Source organism: Hyla sarda, chromosome 6, assembly GCF_029499605.1.
Source record: "Hyla sarda isolate aHylSar1 chromosome 6, aHylSar1.hap1, whole genome shotgun sequence".
In the NCBI taxonomy this organism is placed as follows: Eukaryota; Metazoa; Chordata; class Amphibia; order Anura; family Hylidae; genus Hyla; species Hyla sarda.
Window position 1 is genome coordinate 282,715,385 of NC_079194.1, and position 22,736 is coordinate 282,738,120.

At 48.3% G+C, this 22,736-nt stretch overlaps 55 non-coding genes across 55 annotated transcripts; all 55 read right to left on the bottom strand.

Annotated features, from left to right (window-relative positions):
• Nucleotides 1–107: 107 nt before the first annotated feature.
• On the bottom strand, nucleotides 108–179 carry TRNAP-AGG (transfer RNA proline (anticodon AGG)). The gene has a single exon. It is a non-coding gene; the product is annotated as a tRNA-Pro (tRNA).
• A 396-nt stretch (nucleotides 180–575) lies between these two features.
• Nucleotides 576–647, bottom strand: TRNAP-AGG (transfer RNA proline (anticodon AGG)). The gene has a single exon. It is a non-coding gene; the product is annotated as a tRNA-Pro (tRNA).
• Nucleotides 648–1,115: 468 nt separating this feature from the next.
• Nucleotides 1,116–1,187, bottom strand: TRNAP-AGG (transfer RNA proline (anticodon AGG)). Its single transcript has one exon. It is a non-coding gene; the product is annotated as a tRNA-Pro (tRNA).
• A 140-nt stretch (nucleotides 1,188–1,327) lies between these two features.
• On the bottom strand, nucleotides 1,328–1,399 carry TRNAP-UGG (transfer RNA proline (anticodon UGG)). Its single transcript has one exon. It is a non-coding gene; the product is annotated as a tRNA-Pro (tRNA).
• A 291-nt stretch (nucleotides 1,400–1,690) lies between these two features.
• TRNAP-AGG (transfer RNA proline (anticodon AGG)) lies at nucleotides 1,691–1,762 on the bottom strand. Its single transcript has one exon. It is a non-coding gene; the product is annotated as a tRNA-Pro (tRNA).
• A 608-nt stretch (nucleotides 1,763–2,370) lies between these two features.
• On the bottom strand, nucleotides 2,371–2,442 carry TRNAP-UGG (transfer RNA proline (anticodon UGG)). The gene has a single exon. It is a non-coding gene; the product is annotated as a tRNA-Pro (tRNA).
• A 291-nt stretch (nucleotides 2,443–2,733) lies between these two features.
• TRNAP-AGG (transfer RNA proline (anticodon AGG)) lies at nucleotides 2,734–2,805 on the bottom strand. Its single transcript has one exon. It is a non-coding gene; the product is annotated as a tRNA-Pro (tRNA).
• A 635-nt stretch (nucleotides 2,806–3,440) lies between these two features.
• On the bottom strand, nucleotides 3,441–3,512 carry TRNAP-UGG (transfer RNA proline (anticodon UGG)). Its single transcript has one exon. It is a non-coding gene; the product is annotated as a tRNA-Pro (tRNA).
• Nucleotides 3,513–3,803: 291 nt separating this feature from the next.
• TRNAP-AGG (transfer RNA proline (anticodon AGG)) lies at nucleotides 3,804–3,875 on the bottom strand. The gene has a single exon. It is a non-coding gene; the product is annotated as a tRNA-Pro (tRNA).
• A 396-nt stretch (nucleotides 3,876–4,271) lies between these two features.
• Nucleotides 4,272–4,343, bottom strand: TRNAP-AGG (transfer RNA proline (anticodon AGG)). Its single transcript has one exon. It is a non-coding gene; the product is annotated as a tRNA-Pro (tRNA).
• A 468-nt stretch (nucleotides 4,344–4,811) lies between these two features.
• TRNAP-CGG (transfer RNA proline (anticodon CGG)) lies at nucleotides 4,812–4,883 on the bottom strand. The gene has a single exon. It is a non-coding gene; the product is annotated as a tRNA-Pro (tRNA).
• Nucleotides 4,884–5,012: 129 nt separating this feature from the next.
• TRNAP-AGG (transfer RNA proline (anticodon AGG)) lies at nucleotides 5,013–5,084 on the bottom strand. Its single transcript has one exon. It is a non-coding gene; the product is annotated as a tRNA-Pro (tRNA).
• Nucleotides 5,085–5,480: 396 nt separating this feature from the next.
• On the bottom strand, nucleotides 5,481–5,552 carry TRNAP-GGG (transfer RNA proline (anticodon GGG)). Its single transcript has one exon. It is a non-coding gene; the product is annotated as a tRNA-Pro (tRNA).
• Nucleotides 5,553–5,692: 140 nt separating this feature from the next.
• TRNAP-UGG (transfer RNA proline (anticodon UGG)) lies at nucleotides 5,693–5,764 on the bottom strand. Its single transcript has one exon. It is a non-coding gene; the product is annotated as a tRNA-Pro (tRNA).
• Nucleotides 5,765–6,055: 291 nt separating this feature from the next.
• On the bottom strand, nucleotides 6,056–6,127 carry TRNAP-AGG (transfer RNA proline (anticodon AGG)). The gene has a single exon. It is a non-coding gene; the product is annotated as a tRNA-Pro (tRNA).
• Nucleotides 6,128–6,761: 634 nt separating this feature from the next.
• Nucleotides 6,762–6,833, bottom strand: TRNAP-UGG (transfer RNA proline (anticodon UGG)). The gene has a single exon. It is a non-coding gene; the product is annotated as a tRNA-Pro (tRNA).
• Nucleotides 6,834–7,124: 291 nt separating this feature from the next.
• Nucleotides 7,125–7,196, bottom strand: TRNAP-AGG (transfer RNA proline (anticodon AGG)). Its single transcript has one exon. It is a non-coding gene; the product is annotated as a tRNA-Pro (tRNA).
• Nucleotides 7,197–7,592: 396 nt separating this feature from the next.
• On the bottom strand, nucleotides 7,593–7,664 carry TRNAP-CGG (transfer RNA proline (anticodon CGG)). The gene has a single exon. It is a non-coding gene; the product is annotated as a tRNA-Pro (tRNA).
• A 156-nt stretch (nucleotides 7,665–7,820) lies between these two features.
• TRNAP-UGG (transfer RNA proline (anticodon UGG)) lies at nucleotides 7,821–7,892 on the bottom strand. Its single transcript has one exon. It is a non-coding gene; the product is annotated as a tRNA-Pro (tRNA).
• A 291-nt stretch (nucleotides 7,893–8,183) lies between these two features.
• TRNAP-AGG (transfer RNA proline (anticodon AGG)) lies at nucleotides 8,184–8,255 on the bottom strand. Its single transcript has one exon. It is a non-coding gene; the product is annotated as a tRNA-Pro (tRNA).
• Nucleotides 8,256–8,678: 423 nt separating this feature from the next.
• TRNAP-CGG (transfer RNA proline (anticodon CGG)) lies at nucleotides 8,679–8,750 on the bottom strand. Its single transcript has one exon. It is a non-coding gene; the product is annotated as a tRNA-Pro (tRNA).
• Nucleotides 8,751–8,879: 129 nt separating this feature from the next.
• On the bottom strand, nucleotides 8,880–8,951 carry TRNAP-AGG (transfer RNA proline (anticodon AGG)). The gene has a single exon. It is a non-coding gene; the product is annotated as a tRNA-Pro (tRNA).
• A 607-nt stretch (nucleotides 8,952–9,558) lies between these two features.
• On the bottom strand, nucleotides 9,559–9,630 carry TRNAP-UGG (transfer RNA proline (anticodon UGG)). The gene has a single exon. It is a non-coding gene; the product is annotated as a tRNA-Pro (tRNA).
• A 291-nt stretch (nucleotides 9,631–9,921) lies between these two features.
• TRNAP-AGG (transfer RNA proline (anticodon AGG)) lies at nucleotides 9,922–9,993 on the bottom strand. The gene has a single exon. It is a non-coding gene; the product is annotated as a tRNA-Pro (tRNA).
• Nucleotides 9,994–10,389: 396 nt separating this feature from the next.
• On the bottom strand, nucleotides 10,390–10,461 carry TRNAP-CGG (transfer RNA proline (anticodon CGG)). The gene has a single exon. It is a non-coding gene; the product is annotated as a tRNA-Pro (tRNA).
• Nucleotides 10,462–10,590: 129 nt separating this feature from the next.
• Nucleotides 10,591–10,662, bottom strand: TRNAP-AGG (transfer RNA proline (anticodon AGG)). Its single transcript has one exon. It is a non-coding gene; the product is annotated as a tRNA-Pro (tRNA).
• A 607-nt stretch (nucleotides 10,663–11,269) lies between these two features.
• Nucleotides 11,270–11,341, bottom strand: TRNAP-UGG (transfer RNA proline (anticodon UGG)). The gene has a single exon. It is a non-coding gene; the product is annotated as a tRNA-Pro (tRNA).
• Nucleotides 11,342–11,632: 291 nt separating this feature from the next.
• Nucleotides 11,633–11,704, bottom strand: TRNAP-AGG (transfer RNA proline (anticodon AGG)). Its single transcript has one exon. It is a non-coding gene; the product is annotated as a tRNA-Pro (tRNA).
• A 281-nt stretch (nucleotides 11,705–11,985) lies between these two features.
• On the bottom strand, nucleotides 11,986–12,057 carry TRNAP-UGG (transfer RNA proline (anticodon UGG)). Its single transcript has one exon. It is a non-coding gene; the product is annotated as a tRNA-Pro (tRNA).
• A 291-nt stretch (nucleotides 12,058–12,348) lies between these two features.
• On the bottom strand, nucleotides 12,349–12,420 carry TRNAP-AGG (transfer RNA proline (anticodon AGG)). The gene has a single exon. It is a non-coding gene; the product is annotated as a tRNA-Pro (tRNA).
• Nucleotides 12,421–12,816: 396 nt separating this feature from the next.
• Nucleotides 12,817–12,888, bottom strand: TRNAP-CGG (transfer RNA proline (anticodon CGG)). The gene has a single exon. It is a non-coding gene; the product is annotated as a tRNA-Pro (tRNA).
• A 129-nt stretch (nucleotides 12,889–13,017) lies between these two features.
• TRNAP-AGG (transfer RNA proline (anticodon AGG)) lies at nucleotides 13,018–13,089 on the bottom strand. The gene has a single exon. It is a non-coding gene; the product is annotated as a tRNA-Pro (tRNA).
• A 607-nt stretch (nucleotides 13,090–13,696) lies between these two features.
• On the bottom strand, nucleotides 13,697–13,768 carry TRNAP-UGG (transfer RNA proline (anticodon UGG)). Its single transcript has one exon. It is a non-coding gene; the product is annotated as a tRNA-Pro (tRNA).
• A 291-nt stretch (nucleotides 13,769–14,059) lies between these two features.
• On the bottom strand, nucleotides 14,060–14,131 carry TRNAP-AGG (transfer RNA proline (anticodon AGG)). Its single transcript has one exon. It is a non-coding gene; the product is annotated as a tRNA-Pro (tRNA).
• Nucleotides 14,132–14,412: 281 nt separating this feature from the next.
• TRNAP-UGG (transfer RNA proline (anticodon UGG)) lies at nucleotides 14,413–14,484 on the bottom strand. Its single transcript has one exon. It is a non-coding gene; the product is annotated as a tRNA-Pro (tRNA).
• A 291-nt stretch (nucleotides 14,485–14,775) lies between these two features.
• Nucleotides 14,776–14,847, bottom strand: TRNAP-AGG (transfer RNA proline (anticodon AGG)). The gene has a single exon. It is a non-coding gene; the product is annotated as a tRNA-Pro (tRNA).
• Nucleotides 14,848–15,128: 281 nt separating this feature from the next.
• Nucleotides 15,129–15,200, bottom strand: TRNAP-UGG (transfer RNA proline (anticodon UGG)). The gene has a single exon. It is a non-coding gene; the product is annotated as a tRNA-Pro (tRNA).
• Nucleotides 15,201–15,491: 291 nt separating this feature from the next.
• On the bottom strand, nucleotides 15,492–15,563 carry TRNAP-AGG (transfer RNA proline (anticodon AGG)). The gene has a single exon. It is a non-coding gene; the product is annotated as a tRNA-Pro (tRNA).
• Nucleotides 15,564–15,845: 282 nt separating this feature from the next.
• TRNAP-UGG (transfer RNA proline (anticodon UGG)) lies at nucleotides 15,846–15,917 on the bottom strand. The gene has a single exon. It is a non-coding gene; the product is annotated as a tRNA-Pro (tRNA).
• Nucleotides 15,918–16,208: 291 nt separating this feature from the next.
• On the bottom strand, nucleotides 16,209–16,280 carry TRNAP-AGG (transfer RNA proline (anticodon AGG)). The gene has a single exon. It is a non-coding gene; the product is annotated as a tRNA-Pro (tRNA).
• A 396-nt stretch (nucleotides 16,281–16,676) lies between these two features.
• Nucleotides 16,677–16,748, bottom strand: TRNAP-CGG (transfer RNA proline (anticodon CGG)). Its single transcript has one exon. It is a non-coding gene; the product is annotated as a tRNA-Pro (tRNA).
• A 139-nt stretch (nucleotides 16,749–16,887) lies between these two features.
• TRNAP-UGG (transfer RNA proline (anticodon UGG)) lies at nucleotides 16,888–16,959 on the bottom strand. Its single transcript has one exon. It is a non-coding gene; the product is annotated as a tRNA-Pro (tRNA).
• A 291-nt stretch (nucleotides 16,960–17,250) lies between these two features.
• TRNAP-AGG (transfer RNA proline (anticodon AGG)) lies at nucleotides 17,251–17,322 on the bottom strand. Its single transcript has one exon. It is a non-coding gene; the product is annotated as a tRNA-Pro (tRNA).
• A 635-nt stretch (nucleotides 17,323–17,957) lies between these two features.
• TRNAP-UGG (transfer RNA proline (anticodon UGG)) lies at nucleotides 17,958–18,029 on the bottom strand. The gene has a single exon. It is a non-coding gene; the product is annotated as a tRNA-Pro (tRNA).
• A 291-nt stretch (nucleotides 18,030–18,320) lies between these two features.
• Nucleotides 18,321–18,392, bottom strand: TRNAP-AGG (transfer RNA proline (anticodon AGG)). Its single transcript has one exon. It is a non-coding gene; the product is annotated as a tRNA-Pro (tRNA).
• A 423-nt stretch (nucleotides 18,393–18,815) lies between these two features.
• Nucleotides 18,816–18,887, bottom strand: TRNAP-CGG (transfer RNA proline (anticodon CGG)). The gene has a single exon. It is a non-coding gene; the product is annotated as a tRNA-Pro (tRNA).
• A 129-nt stretch (nucleotides 18,888–19,016) lies between these two features.
• On the bottom strand, nucleotides 19,017–19,088 carry TRNAP-AGG (transfer RNA proline (anticodon AGG)). The gene has a single exon. It is a non-coding gene; the product is annotated as a tRNA-Pro (tRNA).
• A 396-nt stretch (nucleotides 19,089–19,484) lies between these two features.
• On the bottom strand, nucleotides 19,485–19,556 carry TRNAP-CGG (transfer RNA proline (anticodon CGG)). Its single transcript has one exon. It is a non-coding gene; the product is annotated as a tRNA-Pro (tRNA).
• A 140-nt stretch (nucleotides 19,557–19,696) lies between these two features.
• TRNAP-UGG (transfer RNA proline (anticodon UGG)) lies at nucleotides 19,697–19,768 on the bottom strand. Its single transcript has one exon. It is a non-coding gene; the product is annotated as a tRNA-Pro (tRNA).
• A 291-nt stretch (nucleotides 19,769–20,059) lies between these two features.
• TRNAP-AGG (transfer RNA proline (anticodon AGG)) lies at nucleotides 20,060–20,131 on the bottom strand. Its single transcript has one exon. It is a non-coding gene; the product is annotated as a tRNA-Pro (tRNA).
• A 634-nt stretch (nucleotides 20,132–20,765) lies between these two features.
• Nucleotides 20,766–20,837, bottom strand: TRNAP-UGG (transfer RNA proline (anticodon UGG)). The gene has a single exon. It is a non-coding gene; the product is annotated as a tRNA-Pro (tRNA).
• Nucleotides 20,838–21,128: 291 nt separating this feature from the next.
• On the bottom strand, nucleotides 21,129–21,200 carry TRNAP-AGG (transfer RNA proline (anticodon AGG)). The gene has a single exon. It is a non-coding gene; the product is annotated as a tRNA-Pro (tRNA).
• Nucleotides 21,201–21,596: 396 nt separating this feature from the next.
• On the bottom strand, nucleotides 21,597–21,668 carry TRNAP-CGG (transfer RNA proline (anticodon CGG)). The gene has a single exon. It is a non-coding gene; the product is annotated as a tRNA-Pro (tRNA).
• Nucleotides 21,669–21,808: 140 nt separating this feature from the next.
• TRNAP-UGG (transfer RNA proline (anticodon UGG)) lies at nucleotides 21,809–21,880 on the bottom strand. The gene has a single exon. It is a non-coding gene; the product is annotated as a tRNA-Pro (tRNA).
• A 291-nt stretch (nucleotides 21,881–22,171) lies between these two features.
• Nucleotides 22,172–22,243, bottom strand: TRNAP-AGG (transfer RNA proline (anticodon AGG)). The gene has a single exon. It is a non-coding gene; the product is annotated as a tRNA-Pro (tRNA).
• Between the last annotated feature and the right edge of the window lie 493 nt (nucleotides 22,244–22,736).

A 22,736-nucleotide genomic window follows, 5' to 3' on the forward strand; every position in this document is an offset into this window, starting at 1 on the left:
GTATTGCATAAGCCAGTGAGGGGTTGGACACTGGTGCCAGAAAACACACAAGGAGAAGACTACATGCTACTCATGGAACTGGATGAGCAGGAATGCTCTCAAAAGGTGGGCTCGTCCGGGATTTGAACCCGGGACCTCTCGCACCCTAAGCGAGAATCATTCCCCTAGACCAACGAGCCAAGCTGAGACAGCACCAAAAGGACGTTTGCCAACACCAACGAGCCAAGCTGAGACAACGTCGAAAGGCCGTTTGCCAACACCAAATTTATTCACAGGACTGCTGCTGTCAGAAAACAAACAAGGAGAAGACTAAAGATAGCTCACGGAATGATAAGGATGGGAAGGAACCCTAAGTGAGGATCATACCCCTAGACCAATGAGTCGACACAGCGTTTCCACTGAAGACAGCATTGGCAGGTTTTCACTTCTACAATGCTCAGAGTTGAATTAAGGTAACCAAAAAGTAAAGTCTTCTCCGAAAACACCTCTGTCCGTGATTTAAAGCAAACCGCTCTGGTAAATAGCAGATGAAACCGATTTATGAGAGGTGAGGGCGGCAAATGAAGGCGGTGACAGGGCTCGTCCGGGATTCGAACCCGGGGCCTCTCGCACCCTAAGCGAGAATCATACCCCTAGACCAACGAGCCGAGCTGAGACAGCACCAAAAGGACGTTTGCCAACACCAACGAGCCAAGCTGAGACAGCTTCAAAAGGCCGTTTGCCAACACCAACGAGCCAAGCTGAGACAGCGTCGAATGGCCGTTTGTCAACACCAAATTTATTCACACACAGGACTGAGAAGGACAGAAGTTCCACACCGCTGTTGTCAGAAAACAAACAAGGAGAAGACTAAAGATAGCTCACGGAATGATAAGGTTGGGAAGGAACCCTAAGTGAGGATCATACCCCTAGACCAATGAGTCGACACAGCGTTTCCACTGAAGACAGCATTGGCAGGTTTTCACTTCTACAATGCTCAGAGTTGAATTAAGGTAACCAAAAAGTAAAGTCTTCTCCGAAAACACCTCTGTCCGTGATTTAAAGCAAACCGCTCTGGTAAACAGCAGATTAAACCGATTTATGAGAGGTGAGGGCGGCAAATGAAGGTGGAGACAAGGCTCATCAGGGATTTGAACCCGGGGCCTCTCGCACCCTAAGCGAGAATCATTCCTCTAGACCAACGAGCCAGAATTCTGCCATACTCCTGAGGCGTGTCAGGTACTTTTGTCTTGGCAGATTTGCAAAAAATCCATTGGGTGGAGGCTTACTATGGGCATGTTGACAAGAGGTGAGAAAAAGGAGAAAGGTCACTCCTCAGGAAAAGCTAGGGCTCGTTCGGGATTTGAACCCGAGACCTCTCGCACCCAAAGCGAGAATCATACCCCTAGACCAACGAGCCAGAGGTGGCAGCTGCTGGTTTCCTTCCTATGCTGACTTTGACCTCTCAAAGTATGCTGCCATGTGGGGAGCTTGCTTGGCACCTACAGAGGCAAATATCAATCTCTAATGGATCATCTGCATAAAAGTCCATTCAGAATGATAGACAATTAAAATAAAAGAAAGGCACTTTGCAAGCATTACATGTATTGCATAAGCCAGTGAGGGGTTGGACACTGGTGCCAGAAAACACACAAGGAGAAGACTACATGCTACTCATGGAACTGGATGAGCAGGAATGCTCTCAAAAGGTGGGCTCGTCCGGGATTTGAACCCGGGACCTCTCGCACCCTAAGCGAGAATCATACCCCTAGACCAACGAGCCGAGCTGAGACAGCACCAAAAGGACGTTTGCCAACACCAACGAGCCAAGCTGAGACAACGTCGAAAGGCCGTTTGCCAACACCAAATTTATTCACAGGACTGCTGCTGTCAGAAAACAAACAAGGAGAAGACTAAAGATAGCTCACGGAATGATAAGGTTGGGAAGGAACCCTAAGTGAGGATCATACCCCTAGACCAATGAGTCGACACAGCGTTTCCACTGAAGACAGCATTGGCAGGTTTTCACTTCTACAATGCTCAGAGTTGAATTAAGGTAACCAAAAAGTAAAGTCATCTCCGAAAACACCTCTGTCCGTGATTTAAAGCAAACCGCTCTGGTAAACAGCAGATGAAACCGATTTATGAGAGATGAGGGCGGCAAATGAAGGTGGTGACAGGGCTCATCAGGGATTCGAACCCGGGGCCTCTCGCACCCTAAGCGAGAATCATTCCTCTAGACCAACGAGCCAGAATTCTGCCATACTCCTGAGGCGTGTCAGGTACTTTTGTCTTGGCAGATTTGCAAAAAATCCATTGGGTGGAGGCTTACTATGGGCATGTTGACAAGAGGTGAGAAAAAGGAGAAAGGTCACTCCTCAGGAAAAGCTAGGGCTCGTTCGGGATTTGAACCCGAGACCTCTCGCACCCAAAGCGAGAATCATACCCCTAGACCAACGAGCCAGAGGTGGCAGCTGCTGGTTTCCTTCCTATGCTGACTTTGACCTCTCAAAGTATGCTGCCATGTGGAGAGCTTGCTTGGCACCTACAGAGGCAAATATCAATCTCTAAGGGTTCATCTGCATAAAAGTCCATTCAGAATGATAGACAATTAAAATAAAAGATAGGCACTTTGCAAGCATTACATGTATTGCATAAGCCAGTGAGGGGTTGGACACTGGTGCCAGAAAACACACAAGGAGAAAACTACATGCTACTCATGGAACTGGATGAGCAGGAATGCTCTCAAAAGGTGGGCTCGTCCGGGATTTGAACCCGGGACCTCTCGCACCCTAAGCGAGAATCATACCCCTAGACCAACGAGCCAAGCTGAGACAGCTTCAAAAGGCCGTTTGCCAACACCAACGAGCCAAGCTGAGACAGCGTCGAATGGCCGTTTGTCAACACCAAATTTATTCACACACAGGACTGAGAAGGACAGAAGTTCCACACCGCTGTTGTCAGAAAACAAACAAGGAGAAGACTAAAGATAGCTCACGGAATGATAAGGTTGGGAAGGAACCCTAAGTGAGGATCATACCCCTAGACCAATGAGTCGACACAGCGTTTCCACTGAAGACAGCATTGGCAGGTTTTCACTTCTACAATGCTCAGAGTTGAATTAAGGTAACCAAAAAGTAAAGTCTTCTCCGAAAACACCTCTGTCCGTGATTTAAAGCAAACCGCTCTGGTAAACAGCAGATTAAACCGATTTATGAGAGGTGAGGGCGGCAAATGAAGGTGGTGACAGGGCTCATCAGGGATTCGAACCCGGGGCCTCTCGCACCCTAAGCGAGAATCATTCCTCTAGACCAACGAGCCAGATTTCTGCCATACTCCTGAGGCGTGTCAGGTACTTTTGTCTTGGCAGATTTGCAAAAAATCCATTGGGTGGAGGCTTACTATGGGCATGTTGACAAGAGGTGAGAAAAAGGAGAAAGGTCACTCCTCAGGAAAAACCAGGGCTCGTCCGGGATTTGAACCCGGGACCTCTCGCACCCAAAGCGAGAATCATACCCCTAGACCAACGAGCCAGAGGTGGCAGCTGCTGGTTTCCTTCCTATGCTGACTTTGACCTCTCAAAGTATGCTGCCATGTGGAGAGCTTGCTTGGCACCTACAGAGGCAAATATCAATCTCTAAGGGTTCATCTGCATAAAAGTCCATTCAGAATGATAGACAATTAAAATAAAAGATAGGCACTTTGCAAGCATTACATGTATTGCATAAGCCAGTGAGGGGTTGGACACTGGTGCCAGAAAACACACAAGGAGAAGACTACATGCTACTCATGGAACTGGATGAGCAGGAATGCTCTCAAAAGGTGGGCTCGTCCGGGATTTGAACCCGGGACCTCTCGCACCCTAAGCGAGAATCATTCCCCTAGACCAACGAGCCAAGCTGAGACAGCACCAAAAGGACGTTTGCCAACACCAACGAGCCAAGCTGAGACAACGTCGAAAGGCCGTTTGCCAACACCAAATTTATTCACAGGACTGCTGCTGTCAGAAAACAAACAAGGAGAAGACTAAAGATAGCTCACGGAATGATAAGGATGGGAAGGAACCCTAAGTGAGGATCATACCCCTAGACCAATGAGTCGACACAGCGTTTCCACTGAAGACAGCATTGGCAGGTTTTCACTTCTACAATGCTCAGAGTTGAATTAAGGTAACCAAAAAGTAAAGTCTTCTCCGAAAACACCTCTGTCCGTGATTTAAAGCAAACCGCTCTGGTAAATAGCAGATGAAACCGATTTATGAGAGGTGAGGGCGGCAAATGAAGGCGGTGACAGGGCTCGTCCGGGATTCGAACCCGGGGCCTCTCGCACCCTAAGCGAGAATCATACCCCTAGACCAACGAGCCGAGCTGAGACAGCACCAAAAGGACGTTTGCCAACACCAACGAGCCAAGCTGAGACAGCTTCAAAAGGCCGTTTGCCAACACCAACGAGCCAAGCTGAGACAGCGTCGAATGGCCGTTTGTCAACACCAAATTTATTCACACACAGGACTGAGAAGGACAGAAGTTCCACACCGCTGTTGTCAGAAAACAAACAAGGAGAAGACTAAAGATAGCTCACGGAATGATAAGGTTGGGAAGGAACCCTAAGTGAGGATCATACCCCTAGACCAATGAGTCGACACAGCGTTTCCACTGAAGACAGCATTGGCAGGTTTTCACTTCTACAATGCTCAGAGTTGAATTAAGGTAACCAAAAAGTAAAGTCTTCTCCGAAAACACCTCTGTCCGTGATTTAAAGCAAACCGCTCTGGAAAAGAGCAGATGAAACCGATTTATGAGAGGTGAGGGCGGTAAATGAAGGTGGTGACAGGGCTCGTCCGGGATTCGAACCCGGGGCCTCTCGCACCCGAAGCGAGAATCATACCACTAGACCAACGAGACAGAATTCTGCCATACTCCTGAGGCGTGTCAGGTACTTTTGTCTTGGCAGACACTGGTGCCAGAAAACACACAAGTAGAAGACTACATGCTACTCAAGGAACTGGATGAGCAGGAATGCTCTCAAAAGGTGGGCTCGTCCGGGATTTGAACCCGGGACCTCTCGCACCCTAAGCGAGAATCATACCCCTAGACCAACGAGCCAAGCTGAGACAACACCAAAAGGACGTTTGCCAACACCAACGAGCCAAGCTGAGACAACGTCGAAAGGCCGTTTGCCAACACCAAATTTATTCACAGGACTGCTGCTGTCAGAAAACAAACAAGGAGAAGACTAAAGATAGCTCACGGAATGATAAGGTTGGGAAGGAACCCTAAGTGAGGATCATACCCCTAGACCAATGAGTCGACACAGCGTTTCCACTGAAGACAGCATTGGCAGGTTTTCACTTCTACAATGCTCAGAGTTGAATTAAGGTAACCAAAAAGTAAAGTCTTCTCCGAAAACACCTCTGTCCGTGATTTAAAGCAAACCGCTCTGGTAAACAGCAGATGAAACCGATTTATGAGAGGTGAGGGCGGCAAATGAAGGTGGTGACAGGGCTCGTCCGGTATTCGAACCCGGGGCCTCTCGCACCCCAAGCGAGAATCATACCTCTAGACCAACGAGCCAGAATTCTGCCATACTCCTGAGGCGTGTTAGGTACTTTTGTCTTGGCAGATTTGCAAAAAATCCATTGGGTGGAGGCTTACTATGGGCATGTTGACAAGAGGTGAGAAAAAGGAGAAAGGTCACTCCTCAGGAAAAGCCAGGGCTCGTCCGGGATTTGAACCCGGGACCTCTCGCACCCAAAGCGAGAATCATACCCCTAGACCAACGAGCCAGAGGTGGCAGCTGCTGGTTTCCTTCCTATGACGACTTTGACCTCTCAAAGTATGCTGCCATGTGGAGAGCTTGCTTGGCACCTACAGAGGCAAATATCAATCTCTAATGGATCATCTGCATAAAAGTCCATTCAGAATGATAGACAATTAAAATAAAAGAAAGGCACTTTGCAAGCATTACATGTATTGCATAAGCCAGTGAGGGGTTGGACACTGGTGCCAGAAAACACACAAGGAGAAGACTACATGCTACTCATGGAACTGGATGAGCAGGAATGCTTTCAAAAGGTGGGCTCGTCCGGGATTTGAACCCGGGACCTCTCGCACCCTAAGCGAGAATCATTCCCCTAGACCAACGAGCCAAGCTGAGACAGCTTCAAAAGGCCGTTTGCCAACACCAACGAGCCAAGCTGAGACAGCGTCGAATGGCCGTTTGTCAACATCAAATTTATTCACACACAGGACTGAGAAGGACAGAAGTTCCACACCGCTGTTGTCAGAAAACAAACAAGGAGAAGACTAAAGATAGCTCACGGAATGATAAGGTTGGGAAGGAACCCTAAGTGAGGATCATACCCCTAGACCAATGAGTCGACATAGCGTTTCCACTGAAGACAGCATTGGCAGGTTTTCACTTCTACAATGCTCAGAGTTGAATTAAGGTAACCAAAAAGTAAAGTCTTCTCCGAAAACACCTCTGTCCGTGATTTAAAGCAAACCGCTCTGGTAAACAGCAGATGAAACCGATTTATGAGAGGTGAGGGCGGCAAATGAAGGTGGTGACAGGGCTCATCAGGGATTCGAACCCGGGGCCTCTCGCACCCTAAGCGAGAATCATTCCTCTAGACCAACGAGCCAGAATTCTGCCATACTCCTGAGGCGTGTCAGGTACTTTTGTCTTGGCAGATTTGCAAAAAATCCATTGGGTGAAGCTTACTATGGGCATGTTGACAAGAGGTGAGAAAAAGGAGAAAGGTCACTCCTCAGGAAAAACCAGGGCTCGTCCGGGATTTGAACCCGGGACCTCTCGCACCCAAAGCGAGAATCATACCCCTAGACCAACGAGCCAGAGGTGGCAGCTGCTGGTTTCCTTCCTATGCTGACTTTGACCTCTCAAAGTATGCTGCCATGTGGAGAGCTTGCTTGGCACCTACAGAGGCAAATATCAATCTCTAATGGATCATCTGCATAAAAGTCCATTCAGAATGATAGACAATTAAAATAAAAGAAAGGCACTTTGCAAGCATTACATGTATTGCATAAGCCAGTGAGGGGTTGGACACTGGTGCCAGAAAACACACAAGGAGAAGACTACATGCTACTCATGGAACTGGATGAGCAGGAATGCTCTCAAAAGGTGGGCTCGTCCGGGATTTGAACCCGGGACCTCTCGCACCCTAAGCGAGAATCATACCCCTAGACCAACGAGCCAAGCTGAGACAGCACCAAAAGGACGTTTGCCAACACCAACGAGCCAAGCTGAGACAACGTCGAAAGGCCGTTTGCCAACACCAAATTTATTCACAGGACTGCTGCTGTCAGAAAACAAACAAGGAGAAGACTAAAGATAGCTCACGGAATGATAAGGTTGGGAAGGAACCCTAAGTGAGGATCATACCCCTAGACCAATGAGTCGACACAGCGTTTCCACTGAAGACAGCATTGGCAGGTTTTCACTTCTACAATGCTCAGAGTTGAATTAAGGTAACCAAAAAGTAAAGTCTTCTCCGAAAACACCTCTGTCCGTGATTTAAAGCAAACCGCTCTGGTAAACAGCAGATGAAACCGATTTATGAGAGGTGAGGGCGGCAAATGAAGGCGGTGACAGGGCTCGTCCGGGATTCGAACCCGGGGCCTCTCGCACCCGAAGCGAGAATCATACCTCTAGACCAACGAGCCAGAATTCTGCCATACTCCTGAGGCGTGTCAGGTACTTTTGCCTTGGCAGATTTGCAAAAATCCTTTGGGTGGAGGCTTACTATGGGCGGAGGCTTACTATGGGCATGTTGACAAGAGGTGAGAAAAAGGAGAAAGGTCACTCCTCAGGAAAAGCCAGGGCTCGTCCGGGATTTGAACCCGGGACCTCTCGCACCCAAAGCGAGAATCATACCCCTAGACCAACGAGCCAGAGGTGGCAGCTGCTGGTTTCCTTCCTATGACGACTTTGACCTCTCAAAGTATGCTGCCATGTGGAGAGCTTGCTTGGCACCTACAGAGGCAAATATCAATCTCTAATGGATCATCTGCATAAAAGTCCATTCAGAATGATAGACAATTAAAATAAAAGAAAGGCACTTTGCAAGCATTACATGTATTGCATAAGCCAGTGAGGGGTTGGACACTGGTGCCAGAAAACACACAAGGAGAAGACTACATGCTACTCATGGAACTGGATGAGCAGGAATGCTCTCAAAAGGTGGGCTCGTTCGGGATTTGAACCCGGGACCTCTCGCACCCTAAGCGAGAATCATTCCCCTAGACCAACGAGCCAAGCTGAGACAGCTTCATAAGGCCGTTTGCCAACACCAACGAGCCAAGCTGAGACAGCGTCGAATGGCCGTTTGTCAACATCAAATTTATTCACACACAGGACTGAGAAGGACAGAAGTTCCACACCGCTGTTGTCAGAAAACAAACAAGGAGAAGACTAAAGATAGCTCACGGAATGATAAGGATGGGAAGGAACCCTAAGTGAGGATCATACCCCTAGACCAATGAGTCGACACAGCGTTTCCACTGAAGACAGCATTGGCAGGTTTTCACTTCTACAATGCTCAGAGTTGAATTAAGGTAACCAAAAAGTAAAGTCTTCTCCGAAAACACCTCTGTCCGCGATTTAAAGCAAACCGCTCTGGTAAACAGCAGATGAAACCGATTTATGAGAGATGAGGGCGGCAAATGAAGGCGGTGACAGGGCTCGTCCGGGATTCGAACCCGGGGCCTCTCGCACCCGAAGCGAGAATCATACCTCTAGACCAACGAGACAGAATTCTGCCATACTCCTGAGGCGTGTCAGGTACTTTTGTCTTGGCAGACACTGGTGCCAGAAAACACACAAGTAGAAGACTACATGCTACTCAAGGAACTGGATGAGCAGGAATGCTCTCAAAAGGTGGGCTCCTCCGGGATTTGAACCCGGGACCTCTCGCACCCTAAGCGAGAATTATACCCCTAGACCAACGAGCCAAGCTGAGACAACACCAAAAGGACGTTTGCCAACACCAACGAGCCAAGCTGAGACAACGTCGAAAGGCCGTTTGCCAACACCAAATTTATTCACAGGACTGCTGCTGTCAGAAAACAAACAAGGAGAAGACTAAAGATAGCTCACGGAATGATAAGGTTGGGAAGGAACCCTAAGTGAGGATCATACCCCTAGACCAATGAGTCGACATAGCGTTTCCACTGAAGACAGCATTGGCAGGTTTTCACTTCTACAATGCTCAGAGTTGAATTAAGGTAACCAAAAAGTAAAGTCTTCTCCGAAAACACCTCTGTCCGTGATTTAAAGCAAACCGCTCTGGTAAACAGCAGATGAAACCGATTTATGAGAGGTGAGGGCGGCAAATGAAGGTGGTGACAGGGCTCATCAGGGATTCGAACCCGGGGCCTCTCGCACCCTAAGCGAGAATCATTCCTCTAGACCAACGAGCCAGAATTCTGCCATACTCCTGAGGCGTGTCAGGTACTTTTGTCTTGGCAGATTTGCAAAAAATCCATTGGGTGAAGCTTACTATGGGCATGTTGACAAGAGGTGAGAAAAAGGAGAAAGGTCACTCCTCAGGAAAAACCAGGGCTCGTCCGGGATTTGAACCCGGGACCTCTCGCACCCAAAGCGAGAATCATACCCCTAGACCAACGAGCCAGAGGTGGCAGCTGCTGGTTTCCTTCCTATGCTGACTTTAACCTCTCAAAGTATGCTGCCATGTGGGGAGCTTGCTTGGCACCTACAGAGGCAAATATCAATCTCTAATGGATCATCTGCATAAAAGTCCATTCAGAATGATAGACAATTAAAATAAAAGAAAGGCACTTTGCAAGCATTACATGTATTGCATAAGCCAGTGAGGGGTTGGACACTGGTGCCAGAAAACACACAAGGAGAAGACTACATGCTACTCATGGAACTGGATGAGCAGGAATGCTCTCAAAAGGTGGGCTCGTCCGGGATTTGAACCCGGGACCTCTCGCACCCTAAGCGAGAATCATACCCCTAGACCAACGAGCCGAGCTGAGACAGCACCAAAAGGACGTTTGCCAACACCAACGAGCCAAGCTGAGACAACGTCGAAAGGCCGTTTGCCAACACCAAATTTATTCACAGGACTGCTGCTGTCAGAAAACAAACAAGGAGAAGACTAAAGATAGCTCACGGAATGATAAGGTTGGGAAGGAACCCTAAGTGAGGATCATACCCCTAGACCAATGAGTCGACACAGCGTTTCCACTGAAGACAGCATTGGCAGGTTTTCACTTCTACAATGCTCAGAGTTGAAATAAGGTAACCAAAAAGTAAAGTCTTCTCCGAAAACACCTCTGTCTGTGATTTAAAGCAAACCGCTCTGGTAAACAGCAGATGAAACCGATTTATGAGAGATGAGGGCGGCAAATGAAGGCGGTGACAGGGCTCGTCCGGGATTCGAACCCGGGGCCTCTCGCACCCGAAGCGAGAATCATACCTCTAGACCAACGAGCCAGAATTCTGCCATACTCCTGAGGCGTGTCAGGTACTTTTGTCTTGGCAGACACTGGTGCCAGAAAACACACAAGTAGAAGACTACATGCTACTCAAGGAACTGGATGAGCAGGAATGCTCTCAAAAGGTGGGCTCGTCCGGGATTTGAACCCGGGACCTCTCGCACCCTAAGCGAGAATCATACCCCTAGACCAACGAGCCAAGCTGAGACAACACCAAAAGGACGTTTGCCAACACCAACGAGCCAAGCTGAGACAACGTCGAAAGGCCGTTTGCCAACACCAAATTTATTCACAGGACTGCTGCTGTCAGAAAACAAACAAGGAGAAGACTAAAGATAGCTCACGGAATGATAAGGTTGGGAAGGAACCCTAAGTGAGGATCATACCCCTAGACCAATGAGTCGACATAGCGTTTCCACTGAAGACAGCATTGGCAGGTTTTCACTTCTACAATGCTCAGAGTTGAATTAAGGTAACCAAAAAGTAAAGTCTTCTCCGAAAACACCTCTGTCCGTGATTTAAAGCAAACCGCTCTGGTAAACAGCAGATGAAACCGATTTATGAGAGGTGAGGGCGGCAAATGAAGGTGGTGACAGGGCTCATCAGGGATTCGAACCCGGGGCCTCTCGCACCCTAAGCGAGAATCATTCCTCTAGACCAACGAGCCAGAATTCTGCCATACTCCTGAGGCGTGTCAGGTACTTTTGTCTTGGCAGATTTGCAAAAAATCCATTGGGTGAAGCTTACTATGGGCATGTTGACAAGAGGTGAGAAAAAGGAGAAAGGTCACTCCTCAGGAAAAACCAGGGCTCGTCCGGGATTTGAACCCGGGACCTCTCGCACCCAAAGCGAGAATCATACCCCTAGACCAACGAGCCAGAGGTGGCAGCTGCTGGTTTCCTTCCTATGCTGACTTTGACCTCTCAAAGTATGCTGCCATGTGGAGAGCTTGCTTGGCACCTACAGAGGCAAATATCAATCTCTAATGGATCATCTGCATAAAAGTCCATTCAGAATGATAGACAATTAAAATAAAAGAAAGGCACTTTGCAAGCATTACATGTATTGCATAAGCCAGTGAGGGGTTGGACACTGGTGCCAGAAAACACACAAGGAGAAGACTACATGCTACTCATGGAACTGGATGAGCAGGAATGCTCTCAAAAGGTGGGCTCGTCCGGGATTTGAACCCGGGACCTCTCGCACCCTAAGCGAGAATCATACCCCTAGACCAACAAGCCAAGCTGAGACAGCACGAAAAGGACGTTTGCCAACACCAACGAGCCAAGCTGAGACAACGTCGAAAGGCCGTTTGCCAACACCAAATTTATTCACAGGACTGCTGCTGTCAGAAAACAAACAAGGAGAAGACTAAAGATAGCTCACGGAATGATAAGGATGGGAAGGAACCCTAAGTGAGGATGCCTTGGCAGATGTGCAAAAATCCATTGGGTGAAGCTTACTATGGGCATGTTGACAAGAGGTGAGAAAAAGGAGAAAGGTCACTCCTCAGGAAAAACCAGGGCTCGTCCGGGATTTGAACCCGGGACCTCTCGCACCCAAAGCGAGAATCATACCCCTAGACCAACGAGCCAGAGGTGGCAGCTGCTGGTTTCCTTCCTATGCTGACTTTAACCTCTCAAAGTATGCTGCCATGTGGGGAGCTTGCTTGGCACCTACAGAGGCAAATATCAATCTCTAATGGATCATCTGCATAAAAGTCCATTCAGAATGATAGACAATTAAAATAAAAGAAAGGCACTTTGCAAGCATTACATGTATTGCATAAGCCAGTGAGGGGTTGGACACTGGTGCCAGAAAACACACAAGGAGAAGACTACATGCTACTCATGGAACTGGATGAGCAGGAATGCTCTCAAAAGGTGGGCTCGTCCGGGATTTGAACCCGGGACCTCTCGCACCCTAAGCGAGAATCATACCCCTAGACCAACGAGCCGAGCTGAGACAGCACCAAAAGGACGTTTGCCAACACCAACGAGCCAAGCTGAGACAACGTCGAAAGGCCGTTTGCCAACACCAAATTTATTCACAGGACTGCTGCTGTCAGAAAACAAACAAGGAGAAGACTAAAGATAGCTCACGGAATGATAAGGTTGGGAAGGAACCCTAAGTGAGGATCATACCCCTAGACCAATGAGTCGACACAGCGTTTCCACTGAAGACAGCATTGGCAGGTTTTCACTTCTACAATGCTCAGAGTTGAAATAAGGTAACCAAAAAGTAAAGTCTTCTCCGAAAACACCTCTGTCTGTGATTTAAAGCAAACCGCTCTGGTAAACAGCAGATGAAACCGATTTATGAGAGATGAGGGCGGCAAATGAAGGCGGTGACAGGGCTCGTCCGGGATTCGAACCCGGGGCCTCTCGCACCCGAAGCGAGAATCATACCTCTAGACCAACGAGCCAGAATTCTGCCATACTCCTGAGGCGTGTCAGGTACTTTTGTCTTGGCAGACACTGGTGCCAGAAAACACACAAGTAGAAGACTACATGCTACTCAAGGAACTGGATGAGCAGGAATGCTCTCAAAAGGTGGGCTCGTCCGGGATTTGAACCCGGGACCTCTCGCACCCTAAGCGAGAATCATACCCCTAGACCAACGAGCCAAGCTGAGACAACACCAAAAGGACGTTTGCCAACACCAACGAGCCAAGCTGAGACAACGTCGAAAGGCCGTTTGCCAACACCAAATTTATTCACAGGACTGCTGCTGTCAGAAAACAAACAAGGAGAAGACTAAAGATAGCTCACGGAATGATAAGGTTGGGAAGGAACCCTAAGTGAGGATCATACCCCTAGACCAATGAGTCGACATAGCGTTTCCACTGAAGACAGCATTGGCAGGTTTTCACTTCTACAATGCTCAGAGTTGAATTAAGGTAACCAAAAAGTAAAGTCTTCTCCGAAAACACCTCTGTCCGTGATTTAAAGCAAACCGCTCTGGTAAACAGCAGATGAAACCGATTTATGAGAGGTGAGGGCGGCAAATGAAGGTGGTGACAGGGCTCATCAGGGATTCGAACCCGGGGCCTCTCGCACCCTAAGCGAGAATCATTCCTCTAGACCAACGAGCCAGAATTCTGCCATACTCCTGAGGCGTGTCAGGTACTTTTGTCTTGGCAGATTTGCAAAAAATCCATTGGGTGAAGCTTACTATGGGCATGTTGACAAGAGGTGAGAAAAAGGAGAAAGGTCACTCCTCAGGAAAAACCAGGGCTCGTCCGGGATTTGAACCCGGGACCTCTCGCACCCAAAGCGAGAATCATACCCCTAGACCAACGAGCCAGAGGTGGCAGCTGCTGGTTTCCTTCCTATGCTGACTTTGACCTCTCAAAGTATGCTGCCATGTGGAGAGCTTGCTTGGCACCTACAGAGGCAAATATCAATCTCTAATGGATCATCTGCATAAAAGTCCATTCAGAATGATAGACAATTAAAATAAAAGAAAGGCACTTTGCAAGCATTACATGTATTGCATAAGCCAGTGAGGGGTTGGACACTGGTGCCAGAAAACACACAAGGAGAAGACTACATGCTACTCATGGAACTGGATGAGCAGGAATGCTCTCAAAAGGTGGGCTCGTCCGGGATTTGAACCCGGGACCTCTCGCACCCTAAGCGAGAATCATACCCCTAGACCAACAAGCCAAGCTGAGACAGCACCAAAAGGACATTTGCCAACACCAACGAGCCAAGCTGAGACAACGTCGAAAGGCCGTTTGCCAACACCAAATTTATTCACAGGACTGCTGCTGTCAGAAAACAAACAAGGAGAAGACTAAAGATAGCTCACGGAATGATAAGGATGGGAAGGAACCCTAAGTGAGGATGCCTTGGCAGATGTGCAAAAATCCATTGGGTGAAGCTTACTATGGGCATGTTGACAAGAGGTGAGAAAAAGGAGAAAGGTCACTCCTCAGGAAAAACCAGGGCTCGTCCGGGATTTGAACCCGGGACCTCTCGCACCCAAAGCGAGAATCATACCCCTAGACCAACGAGCCAGAGGTGGCAGCTGCTGGTTTCCTTCCTATGCTGACTTTGACCTCACAAAGTATGCTGCCATGTGGAGAGCTTGCTTGGCACCTACAGAGGCAAATATCAATCTCTAATGGATCATCTGCATAAAAGTCCATTCAGAATGATAGACAATTAAAATAAAAGAAAGGCACTTTGCAAGCATTACATGTATTGCATAAGCCAGTGAGGGGTTGGACACTGGTGCCAGAAAACACACAAGGAGAAGACTACATGCTACTCATGGAACTGGATGAGCAGGAATGCTCTCAAAAGGTGGGCTCGTCCGGGATTTGAACCCGGGACCTCTCGCACCCTAAGCGAGAATCATACCCCTAGACCAACAAGCCAAGCTGAGACAGCACCAAAAGGACGTTTGCCAACACCAACGAGCCAAGCTGAGACAACGTCGAAAGGCCGTTTGCCAACACCAAATTTATTCACAGGACTGCTGCTGTCAGAAAACAAACAAGGAGAAGACTAAAGATAGCTCACGGAATGATAAGGATGGGAAGGAACCCTAAGTGAGGATGCCTTGGCAGATGTGCAAAAATCCATTGGGTGAAGCTTACTATGGGCATGTTGACAAGAGGTGAGAAAAAGGAGAAAGGTCACTCCTCAGGAAAAACCAGGGCTCGTCCGGGATTTGAACCCGGGACCTCTCGCACCCAAAGCGAGAATCATACCCCTAGACCAACGAGCCAGAGGTGGCAGCTGCTGGTTTCCTTCCTATGCTGACTTTGACCTCACAAAGTATGCTGCCATGTGGAGAGCTTGCTTGGCACCTACAGAGGCAAATATCAATCTCTAATGGATCATCTGCATAAAAGTCCATTCAGAATGATAGACAATTAAAATAAAAGAAAGGCACTTTGCAAGCATTACATGTATTGCATAAGCCAGTGAGGGGTTGGACACTGGTGCCAGAAAACACACAAGGAGAAGACTACATGCTACTCATGGAACTGGATGAGCAGGAATGCTCTCAAAAGGTGGGCTCGTCCGGGATTTGAACCCGGGACCTCTCGCACCCTAAGCGAGAATCATACCCCTAGACCAACGAGCCAAGCTGAGACAGCACCAAAAGGACGTTTGCCAACACCAACGAGCCAAGCTGAGACAACGTCGAAAGGCCGTTTGCCAACACCAAATTTATTCACAGGACTGCTGCTGTCAGAAAACAAACAAGGAGAAGACTAAAGATAGCTCACGGAATGATAAGGATGGGAAGGAACCCTAAGTGAGGATGCCTTGGCAGATGTGCAAAAATCCATTGGGTGGAGGCTTACTATGGGCATGTTGACAAGAGGTGAGAAAAAGAAGAAAGGTCACTCCTCAGGAAAAGCTAGGGCTCGTTCGGGATTTGAACCCGAGACCTCTCGCACCCAAAGCGAGAATCATACCCCTAGACCAACGAGCCAGAGGTGGCAGCTGCTGGTTTCCTTCCTATGCTGACTTTAACCTCTCAAAGTATGCTGCCATGTGGGGAGCTTGCTTGGCACCTACAGAGGCAAATATCAATCTCTAATGGATCATCTGCATAAAAGTCCATTCAGAATGATAGACAATTAAAATAAAAGAAAGGCACTTTGCAAGCATTACATGTATTGCATAAGCCAGTGAGGGGTTGGACACTGGTGCCAGAAAACACACAAGGAGAAGACTACATGCTACTCATGGAACTGGATGAGCAGGAATGCTCTCAAAAGGTGGGCTCGTCCGGGATTTGAACCCGGGACCTCTCGCACCCTAAGCGAGAATCATACCCCTAGACCAACGAGCCGAGCTGAGACAGCACCAAAAGGACGTTTGCCAACACCAACGAGCCAAGCTGAGACAACGTCGAAAGGCCGTTTGCCAACACCAAATTTATTCACAGGACTGCTGCTGTCAGAAAACAAACAAGGAGAAGACTAAAGATAGCTCACGGAATGATAAGGTTGGGAAGGAACCCTAAGTGAGGATCATACCCCTAGACCAATGAGTCGACACAGCGTTTCCACTGAAGACAGCATTGGCAGGTTTTCACTTCTACAATGCTCAGAGTTGAAATAAGGTAACCAAAAAGTAAAGTCTTCTCCGAAAACACCTCTGTCCGTGATTTAAAGCAAACCGCTCTGGTAAACAGCAGATGAAACCGATTTATGAGAGGTGAGGGCGGCAAATGAAGGTGGTGACAGGGCTCGTCCGGGATTCGAACCCGGGGCCTCTCGCACCCGAAGCGAGAATCATACCTCTAGACCAACGAGCCAGAATTCTGCCATACTCCTGAGGCGTGTCAGGTACTTTTGCCTTGGCAGATTTGCAAAAATTCATTGGGTGGAGGCTTACTATGGGCATGTTGACAAGAGGTGAGAAAAAGGAGAAAGGTCACTCCTCAGGAAAAGCTAGGGCTCGTTCGGGATTTGAACCCGAGCCCTCTCGCACCCAAAGCGAGAATCATACCCCTAGACCAACGAGCCAGAGGTGGCAGTTGCTGGTTTCCTTACTATGCTGACTTTGACCTCTCAAAGTATGCTGCCATGTGGGGAGCTTGCTTGGCACCTACAGAGGCAAATATCAATCTCTAATGGATCATCTGCATAAAAGTCCATTCAGAATAATAGACAATTAAAATAAAAGAAAGGCACTTTGCAAGCATTACATGTATTGCATAAGCCAGTGAGGGGTTGGACACTGGTGCCAGAAAACACACAAGGAGAAGACTACATGCTACTCATGGAACTGGATGAGCAGGAATGCTCTCAAAAGGTGGGCTCGTCTGGGATTTGAACCCGGGACCTCTCGCACCCTAAGCGAGAATCATACCCCTAGACCAACAAGCCAAGCTGAGACAGCTTCAAAAGGCCGTTTGCCAACACCAACGAGCCAAGCTGAGACAGCGTCGAATGGCCGTTTGTCAACACCAAATTTATTCACACACAGGACTGAGAAGGACAGAAGTTCCACACCGCTGTTGTCAGAAAACAAACAAGGAGAAGACTAAAGATAGCTCACGGAATGATAAGGTTGGGAAGGAACCCTAAGTGAGGATCATACCCCTAGACCAATGAGTCGACACAGCGTTTCCACTGAAGACAGCATTGGCAGGTTTTCACTTCTACAATGCTCAGAGTTGAATTAAGGTAACCAAAAAGTAAAGTCATCTCCGAAAACACCTCTGTCCGTGATTTAAAGCAAACCGCTCTGGTAAACAGCAGATTAAACCGATTTATGAGAGGTGAGGGCGGCAAATGAAGGTGGTGACAGGGCTCATCAGGGATTCGAACCCGGGGCCTCTCGCACCCTAAGCGAGAATCATTCCTCTAGACCAACGAGCCAGAATTCTGCCATACTCCTGAGGCGTGTCAGGTACTTTTGTCTTGGCAGATTTGCAAAAAATCCATTGGGTGGAGGCTTACTATGGGCATGTTGACAAGAGGTGAGAAAAAGGAGAAAGGTCACTCCTCAGGAAAAGCTAGGGCTCGTTCGGGATTTGAACCCGAGACCTCTCGCACCCAAAGCGAGAATCATACCCCTAGACCAACGAGCCAGAGGTGGCAGCTGCTGGTTTCCTTACTATGCTGACTTTGACCTCTCAAAGTATGCTGCCATGTGGGGAGCTTGCTTGGCACCTACAGAGGCAAATATCAATCGCTAATGGATCATCTGCATAAAAGTCCATTCAGAATAATAGACAATTAAAATAAAAGAAAGGCACTTTGCAAGCATTACATGTATTGCATAAGCCAGTGAGGGGTTGGACACTGGTGCCAGAAAACACACAAGGAGAAGACTACATGCTACTCATGGAACTGGATGAGCAGGAATGCTCTCAAAAGGTGGGCTCGTCCGGGATTTGAACCCGGGACCTCTCGCACCCTAAGCGAGAATCATACCCCTAGACCAACGAGCCAAGCTGAGACAGCTTCAAAAGGCCGTTTGCCAACACCAACGAGCCAAGCTGAGACAGCGTCGAATGGCCGTTTGTCAACACCAAATTTATTCACACACAGGACTGAGAAGGACAGAAGTTCCACACCGCTGTTGTCAGAAAACAAACAAGGAGAAGACTAAAGATAGCTCACGGAATGATAAGGTTGGGAAGGAACCCTAAGTGAGGATCATACCCCTAGACCAATGAGTCGACACAGCGTTTCCACTGAAGACAGCATTGGCAGGTTTTCACTTCTACAATGCTCAGAGTTGAATTAAGGTAACCAAAAAGTAAAGTCTTCTCCGAAAACACCTCTGTCCGTGATTTAAAGCAAACCGCTCTGGTAAACAGCAGATGAAACCGATTTATGAGAGGTGAGGGCGGTAAATGAAGGTGGTGACAGGGCTCGTCCGGAATTCGAACCCGGGGCCTCTCGCACCCGAAGCGAGAATCATACCACTAGACCAACGAGCCAGAATTCTGCCATACTCCTGAGGCGTGTCAGGTACTTTTGTCTTGGCAGACACTGGTGCCAGAAAACACACAAGTAGAAGACTACATGCTACTCATGGAACTGGATGAGCAGGAATGCTCTCAAAAGGTGGGCTCGTCCGGGATTTGAACCCGGGACCTCTCGCACCCTAAGCGAGAATCATACCCCTAGACCAACGAGCCAAGCTGAGACAACACCAAAAGGACGTTTGCCAACACCAACGAGCCAAGCTGAGACAACGTCGAAAGGCCGTTTGCCAACACCAAATTTATTCACAGGACTGCTGCTGTCAGAAAACAAACAAGGAGAAGACTAAAGATAGCTCACGGAATGATAAGGTTTGGAAGGAACCCTAAGTGAGGATCATACCCCTAGACCAATGAGTCGACACAGCGTTTCCACTGAAGACAGCATTGGCAGGTTTTCACTTCTACAATGCTCAGAGTTGAATTAAGGTAACCAAAAAGTAAAGTCTTCTCCGAAAACACCTCTGTCCGTGATTTAAAGCAAACCGCTCTGGTAAACAGCAGATGAAACCGATTTATGAGAGGTGAGGGCGGCAAATGAAGGTGGTGACAGGGCTCGTCCGGTATTCGAACCCGGGGCCTCTCGCACCCGAAGCGAGAATCATACCTCTAGACCAACGAGCCAGAATTCTGCCATACTCCTGAGGCGTGTTAGGTACTTTTGTCTTGGCAGATTTGCAAAAAATCCATTGGGTGGAGGCTTACTATGGGCATGTTGACAAGAGGTGAGAAAAAGGAGAAAGGTCACTCCTCAGGAAAAGCCAGGGGTCGTCCGGGATTTGAACCCGGGACCTCTCGCACCCAAAGCGAGAATCATACCCCTAGACCAACGAGCCAGAGGTGGCAGCTGCTGGTTTCCTTCCTATGACGACTTTGACCTCTCAAAGTATGCTGCCATGTGGAGAGCTTGCTTGGCACCTACAGAGGCAAATATCAATCTCTAATGGATCATCTGCATAAAAGTCCATTCAGAATGATAGACAATTAAAATAAAAGAAAGGCACTTTGCAAGCATTACATGTATTGCATAAGCCAGTGAGGGGTTGGACACTGGTGCCAGAAAACACACAAGGAGAAGACTACATGCTACTCATGGAACTGGATGAGCAGGAATGCTCTCAAAGGGTGGGCTCGTCCGGGATTTGAACCCGGGACCTCTCGCACCCTAAGCGAGAATCATTCCCCTAGACCAACGAGCCAAGCTGTGACAGCTTCAAAAGGCCGTTTGCCAACACCAACGAGCCAAGCTGAGACAGCGTCGAATGGCCGTTTGTCAACATCAAATTTATTCACACACAGGACTGAGAAGGACAGAAGTTCCACACCGCTGTTGTCAGAAAACAAACAAGGAGAAGACTAAAGATAGCTCACGGAATGATAAGGTTGGGAAGGAACCCTAAGTGAGGATCATACCCCTAGACCAATGAGTCGACATAGCGTTTCCACTGAAGACAGCATTGGCAGGTTTTCACTTCTACAATGCTCAGAGTTGAATTAAGGTAACCAAAAAGTAAAGTCTTCTCCGAAAACACCTCTGTCCGTGATTTAAAGCAAACCGCTCTGGTAAACAGCAGATGAAACCGATTTATGAGAGGTGAGGGCGGCAAATGAAGGTGGTGACAGGGCTCATCAGGGATTCGAACCCGGGGCCTCTCGCACCCTAAGCGAGAATCATTCCTCTAGACCAACGAGCCAGAATTCTGCCATACTCCTGAGGCGTGTCAGGTACTTTTGTCTTGGCAGATTTGCAAAAAATCCATTGGGTGAAGCTTACTATGGGCATGTTGACAAGAGGTGAGAAAAAGGAGAAAGGTCACTCCTCAGGAAAAACCAGGGCTCGTCCGGGATTTGAACCCGGGACCTCTCGCACCCAAAGCGAGAATCATACCCCTAGACCAACGAGCCAGAGGTGGCAGCTGCTGGTTTCCTTCCTATGCTGACTTTGACCTCTCAAAGTATGCTGCCATGTGGAGAGCTTGCTTGGCACCTACAGAGGCAAATATCAATCTCTAATGGATCATCTGCATAAAAGTCCATTCAGAATGATAGACAATTAAAATAAAAGAAAGGCACTTTGCAAGCATTACATGTATTGCATAAGCCAGTGAGGGGTTGGACACTGGTGCCAGAAAACACACAAGGAGAAGACTACATGCTACTCATGGAACTGGATGAGCAGGAATGCTCTCAAAAGGTGGGCTCGTCCGGGATTTGAACCCGGGACCTCTCGCACCCTAAGCGAGAATCATACCCCTAGACCAACAAGCCAAGCTGAGACAGCACCAAAAGGACGTTTGCCAACACCAACGAGCCAAGCTGAGACAACGTCGAAAGGCCGTTTGCCAACACCAAATTTATTCACAGGACTGCTGCTGTCAGAAAACAAACAAGGAGAAGACTAAAGATAGCTCACGGAATGATAAGGTTGGGAAGGAACCCTAAGTGAGGATCATACCCCTAGACCAATGAGTCGACACAGCGTTTCCACTGAAGACAGCATTGGCAGGTTTTCACTTCTACAATGCTCAGAGTTGAATTAAGGTAACCAAAAAGTAAAGTCTTCTCCGAAAACACCTCTGTCCGTGATTTAAAGCAAACCGCTCTGGTAAACAGCAGATGAAACCGATTTATGAGAGGTGAGGGCGGCAAATGAAGGCGGTGACAGGGCTCGTCCGGGATTCGAACCCGGGGCCTCTCGCACCCGAAGCGAGAATCATACCTCTAGACCAACGAGCCAGAATTCTGCCATACTCCTGAGGCGTGTTAGGTACTTTTGTCTTGGCAGATTTGCAAAAAATCCATTGGGTGGAGGCTTACTATGGGCATGTTGACAAGAGGTGAGAAAAAGGAGAAAGGTCACTCCTCAGGAAAAGCCAGGGCTCGTCCGGGATTTGAACCCGGGACCTCTCGCACCCAAAGCGAGAATCATACCCCTAGACCAACGAGCCAGAGGTGGCAGCTGCTGGTTTCCTTCCTATGACGACTTTGACCTCTCAAAGTATGCTGCCATGTGGAGAGCTTGCTTGGCACCTACAGAGGCAAATATCAATCTCTAATGGATCATCTGCATAAAAGTCCATTCAGAATGATAGACAATTAAAATAAAAGAAAGGCACTTTGCAAGCATTACATGTATTGCATAAGCCAGTGAGGGGTTGGACACTGGTGCCAGAAAACACACAAGGAGAAGACTACATGCTACTCATGGAACTGGATGAGCAGGAATGCTCTCAAAAGGTGGGCTCGTCCGGGATTTGAACCCGGGACCTCTCGCACCCTAAGCGAGAATCATTCCCCTAGACCAACGAGCCAAGCTGAGACAGCTTCAAAAGGCCGTTTGCCAACACCAACGAGCCAAGCTGAGACAGCGTCGAATGGCCGTTTGTCAACATCAAATTTATTCACACACAGGACTGAGAAGGACAGAAGTTCCACACCGCTGTTGTCAGAAAACAAACAAGGAGAAGACTAAAGATAGCTCACGGAATGATAAGGTTGGGAAGGAACCCTAAGTGAGGATCATACCCCTAGACCAATGAGTCGACATAGCGTTTCCACTGAAGACAGCATTGGCAGGTTTTCACTTCTACAATGCTCAGAGTTGAATTAAGGTAACCAAAAAGTAAAGTCTTCTCCGAAAACACCTCTGTCCGTGATTTAAAGCAAACCGCTCTGGTAAACAGCAGATGAAACCGATTTATGAGAGGTGAGGGCGGCAAATGAAGGTGGTGACAGGGCTCATCAGGGATTCGAACCCGGGGCCTCTCGCACCCTAAGCGAGAATCATTCCTCTAGACCAACGAG